The sequence below is a fragment of the Manacus vitellinus genome, unplaced genomic scaffold (genome assembly GCF_001715985.3).
Source record: "Manacus vitellinus isolate BGI_N305 unplaced genomic scaffold, ASM171598v3 scaffold_34_pilon, whole genome shotgun sequence".
In the NCBI taxonomy this organism is placed as follows: domain Eukaryota; kingdom Metazoa; phylum Chordata; class Aves; order Passeriformes; family Pipridae; genus Manacus; species Manacus vitellinus.
In genome coordinates, this window is record NW_021940488.1 from 4,357,229 (window position 1) to 4,362,891 (window position 5,663).

At 40.2% G+C, this 5,663-nt stretch overlaps 1 long non-coding RNA gene across 1 annotated transcript; it reads right to left on the bottom strand.

The window, feature by feature from the left end:
* Window positions 1–4,128: 4,128 nt before the first annotated feature.
* LOC108640468 lies at window positions 4,129–5,219 on the bottom strand. The gene is made up of 3 exons (XR_001921202.1): window positions 5,104–5,219; window positions 4,899–5,015; window positions 4,129–4,285 (listed from the first exon to the last, which is right to left on the bottom strand). It is a non-coding gene; the product is annotated as an uncharacterized LOC108640468 (long non-coding RNA).
* Window positions 5,220–5,663: the final 444 nt, after the last annotated feature.

Here is a 5,663-nt window from a genome sequence, read left to right on the forward strand (position 1 = left end):
GTCAATCAGCACCCCCAGGTCCTTTTCCCTTGGGCAGCTCTCCAGCCACTCTGCCCCCAGCCTGTAGTGCTGCAGGGGGTGGTTGTGACCCCGGTGGAGGACCCAGCACTTGGCCTTGCTGAATCTCACACAATTGCCCTCAGCCCATGGATCCAGCCTGCCCAGATCCCTCTGCAGAGCCTTCCTGCCCTGTAGCAGATCGACGCTCCAGCCCAACTTGGTGTCACCTGCAAAATGACTGAGGGTGCACTCGATCCATGTCAACAATGAACATATTAAACAGGGCTGTCCCCAGTACTGACCCTGGGAACACCACTTGTGACCAAACATCAACTGGATTTACCTCCATTCACCACCACTCTCTGGGCCCAGCCTTCCAGCCAGATTTTTTACCCAGTGAAGAGTGCACTTGTCCAAGCCATGATCAGCCAGTTTCCCCAGGAGAATGCTGTGGGAGACAGTGTCAAAGGCTTTACTACCATCCAGGTAATTCAACATCTCATCATTTCCTTTGTTAACTAAGCAGATTGCTATCTCATAGGAGGAGATGAGGTTAGTCAAGCAGGACCTGCCTTTCATAAGGCCATGCTGAATGGGTCTCTTCCTCTGGTAGTCCTGCATGTGCCACATGATGGCACATAAGATGACTTGCACCATGACCTTCCCCAGCACCAAGGTCAGGCTGACAGCCCTGTAGTTCCTCATAACTACCTTCCAGCTCTTCTTGTAGATGGGTGACACATTTACTAATCCCCAGACTCCTAGGACCTCCCTAGTTGGCCAGGACAGCTGGTAAGTGATTGAAAGCAGCTCAGTGAGCACTATTCCCAGCTCCCTCAGTAGCCTTGGGTGGATCCCATCTGACCCTACAGAACTGCATCTAAGTGGTGTAGCAGGTCACTGACCATTTTCCCTTGGATTATGGGGGCTTCATTCTGCTCCACATTCCTGTCTTCCAGCTCAGGGGGTTGCATACCTAGGGAACAACTGGTCTTACTATTAAAGACTGAGGCAAAGAAATTTTTAACCACCGCAACCTTTTTCCCATCCTTTATCACTATGTTTCCCCTGTGCCCACGAAGAGATGGAAGTTCTCCTTACCCCTCTGTTACACTCTGGTCCAGAAGCTTCAAACTCTCACCTGGTGTGCACCTTAGATTTCAAAAGATTTCACCCCCATGAACTCTTGAAAATTCTTTGATTCTCTGATACCTCGAGTTCATGTCTGGAGAAAAACTACAAATTTTTCTCTCGGAGATTTCTTTTAATTTGGTGAGAAAACAGGTGTTTTGGCAAAAAGGGTTTTACAAAATTAACATGCAACTTCCCAAAAGCATTACAGCAGATTACTGAGACTAGCAAGACAAAGCAATAAGGGAACCTCTGTTACACCCAGCAAACACAAACTCCATACATCTTAAGCGAGATACTTGCAACTTAGGTGAAATACAGAAAATAGGTGTTTAAGTTGCCCACAGGAGTAAAGGAAGAGAGATTAAGAGAAAAAAGAATAGAGGCAGAAAGAAAGGAGAGAGGTATATTTCCCACTCTGGAGGTCACACATTGACAGGCTAGGAGGGCAGAGGCCAAGGGGAGATAGAGACCAAATATCTTTGTGTATAGAGTCTGGCTGCTCCCCCTAGACGGGACCTCAGGCTCCCTGCCACTCACTGTCCCCCCAGGCAAAGTGAGCAGTGCCACAGCCACCCACAGGCTCTGGGGGAGTGCTGTGGGCAGGCCCCCAGGCGGCCTTACTGACTGACAGCCCAGCCCCATGGCTTTCCCTGCCATGTGCTCTGCATGGGCACAGCCGGGTTGGCTCCAGGTCTAAGCCTGGCCCTTCTTCCCCCCAACCAGCACACACGGGCAACATGGTTTATTCAACCCACCAGTCAAACAATCTGGTGAGATATGAATCCCATCTCTGACACACTCCTTTTGTGCCTAATGTATTTATAAAAGCATTTGGTTTTGTCGTTTATGGCAGTAGCCAGATTAGACTTTCCTTGGGCTTTGGCCCTTCTAATTTTCTCCGTGCATACTCTCACAACATCCTTGCAGTCCTCCTGAGTTGCCTGCCCCTTCTTCCAAAGGTCATAATTTATTTTTTTTTCATCCTTGAGTTCCATCTGAAGCGCTCTGTGCAGCCAGGCCAGTCTTCCATTTCAGGCAAGAATAGAGCTTAATCCTAGAGCTTGGATTAAACTGGACTTCCCTTGTCTGACTGAAATAAACTTACATTTTGGCACACTGGGATGGCCTTTTTCTGAGTCTGTGAGACTTCCTTCCTGAAGAATATCATAATACTTATCATAATACTTACGAGGTGGTGGTAGGAATACAAAGCATTTAAGAGACAGACACCATTACCTCTTATTTCAAATTATTGTATTTTGATTCTGAAGGGAAAATTAGGATGTGTTATTAAAAACATGGATTTCTTTTACCTATAACTCTGTCTCCTAGTGTGCTTCCTGTGTCAGATAAAGTATTGCTAGTCAAAAATTAAATGAATATATGTTGCACCTGAAGTTCATACATCTGAGTTATTAAGTTAGGAGGAAATAAAAGCAGTTAACAAAAAAAATATTTGAAATAATAGGTTGATTCAGAATTCCTGCCTCCATTCGTGAAGGGGATAAATAGGTACTGGTTTTACTTGTAAAGTTGTGTATCCAGGTCTGGGAAGTCATTTTTACTTAAGTCAGTCATACCAACCTCCATTTGTATTCAAAGGGACTCTGAACTCAGTAGATTCCTTCAAGGGATAAAGTTCTTAGAAGTTACTGAACAGGTTAACAGAATATTAAGATATAAGCACATTCACAAAAAAAAAAAAAAATCTTCCTTATTCCTTTATCAGGTACAATTTGGCATTTTTAAGTACTAGCTTACACAATACCAAAGAGGGCAATTTTCAGTTACTATCTCAGGCTATAAGTGTATAGAGATAAGTTATTTTTTCTGCCTTTCAATTTGTGAAGTCTAGTGTGCTTGCTCAGAGATTTGAAAGAGCTGAAACAGGTAGAGAATTTCTACCTGTTTTACATAGTAAACTAAAATAATGGAGAGTCTTCTGTAGCTGATTAGTTCAGGAAAGAAAAGCAGGAAGTTTTCAAAAAACAGAAAAATTTGACTTGTATTATATTTTTTAAAGGAAGATAGAAGAAAATAACAATATTGCAATGGCAGCATTGTTCCAAGAGGGAAAACAAAACACAACTCTTGAATAGAAGTGGGGGCTCTATTTTTTTGGATTCACACAAATAAAAATGCATGTTCTTCACTAGCTAGTAAAATGAAAAAAGTATAAAAATATTTTTATTGAAACTCATCTGTTTGCTTTAAGTTGTATGCAGGTGAGTGCTTTTTTGTGGTTTGTTTTTCTTTTTTTTTTAAATAAATGTTTGCTTTCATCGAGCATTAAGGGCTTCTGTGGTTTAGAATTCCACCCATGTTACTATCACTTGTATCTAGTCAAGGCATATAGAATAAGCAATGCCTCATTATAACTCCATTTCTGAATGATGTATTAATGGCTGCCATAAATGTGACAGAAATACATTAAGGATAGTTTTGTTTAAATTTGAAAAGCTGGAATCAGAAACGTGCTTTAGAAACTGCTCACACCTTACAAATCAGAAGTATTTTCTGAAGCCTGACCCATGTGTTCCTAAGGCACTGGTTTCAATGAAAGCTAAACTACTTTTCCCTTTAGGAATTAGTTTTAGAAACTTTAGGAAAACTACTGAGACTTAAATTTGAAAATTATATCCAGATTTTGTGAAGGCAGGTCATTACTTAATTGTGTATCTCTAGATTTCATGTTATTCCCGCATATAATGATAAGCACAGACACAGTTCTAGAGTTTATAATTGATTCAAGTATTTAACCTTAAAGACCTTGGTCAAATTTGAATATATTTCCCAATTATATACACAATATTAAATTTAGGATTTCATTACGTTATGCATAATACTATTTTACTGTATCATATGAAATTTCCCACACTGAAACCAGAACATCTACATTAAATTTTGCTGAATTTAAAATGAGGCAAGTACATTGTATTGGTCATTATAACACTATTACATTAAAAAAAAAAAATCAAGATTATGACCTGTTAGTCTGTTAAAAGCCAAACATGTCTCTTCATACCCTTAGTTTTAACCTTCTTGGACATCTTGCCCTATAGGCTGCCTTCCTCATTGCCTAGAGTTTCTTTGCCTCTCCATTTATGAAGTTGATTTGCTGTTAGAATATTCACTTGATTCTCTTTCAGACCTTGTAACAAACAGGGAAATACCACCTCATTGCTGGTCAAACATCAAAACACTAGGAAAGAGCCACCCAACAGCTGCAATCCTAGAGATGGACTGCCCTCATATACACTGTGTATGCTCTTAACCCCACAGTCTCTCCTAGAGTGACATTAGCACACATACACGAGGAATAAGTTGGATGCTAAGTATTTTATCATTAAGAAATTCAAAGTCTGTTACATCCATTCAGTTGCAAGAATGTAATTTTTGCTAGGTTTTATGTCTAGTTCTTTGTAAATATCAAATATCAGCATCCCTAAGTTAAGTGTTTAAGAATAATCACTACCAGTCATATACTCCAGTTTAATGAGACCCCTTAAAGCAATAACTACCTACATTCAAAACCAAAGACAGACAAGGATGTGGATATATATTCAATCTATTTCTGCACTTATTAGCAAGTAGAAATAAGCTCATGCATATATGACAAAGACAGCACTTTCCAGAGGTGTCCAAGTCCTTAAACAGAAAAGGGTATCCTTTCTTTAATGGTAAACTATGTTAAAGCATTTAAATGACATGCACAATGCATAAGGAAATTCAGGTACCGAAAACACGCTGAGAACATTTCTTACCTTCGGTGTTTCCTTTTGCTTTCTTGGGTATCTAAAACACAACCCCCATCCTGATGTTGTAGTTTACCAGCACTTCTAATCCACTCCATATGTGAAGCTGCAACCAGGAGTCTATGTCTGTCCAAAATTCAGATGGATAAACAGACCTTTAGAGAACGGTTTATTTTAGAAGGCAGCCAAAGAACACATTAGTGTCACCCCTGACCTTTATATGAAGTAGCCTGAAGAAGCGAAAAGCTACTTCGCATGCTTTCCTTTCACCACCATCTCTCATGTTGACCTTTCAGCAGTCCTGTCACAGTAGGAAGATCCAGGGAAGGCTAAGCTGAAGACACAACCCATACTGTTTCTTTCAATAAGCAGCAAGAAGAAACTATTAACAAAATTAGATTGCAAGCACAATAAAGGAGAGCATACTATTCCAGACTGGTAATAGATTTTGTTTCCGGTTTGCCAGGATTATGTCCTATCTTTTGCCAAAGGCTGCTGAGGCAGGTGGAATTACAGATGCAGAAAACAAAGTCCTGCTCATCATGGGGTCTTCTTTCTTGATTTATCTGTTCTACAGGACCTCAGCTTCAATAGGAGAAGCTAAATTATCATTTGTCAATTTCAATCAAGGTTATAATTTAGATTTGGGAGATATAAATAGAAGTTCTAAATCCTACACTCTTATTCCAATGCACCTGTTATAAATTAAACAGACAAAAGTCCTAAGCTTTAGCATAGTGACTTATCCTTGGAGAGACTCAAAACCCAGCTATG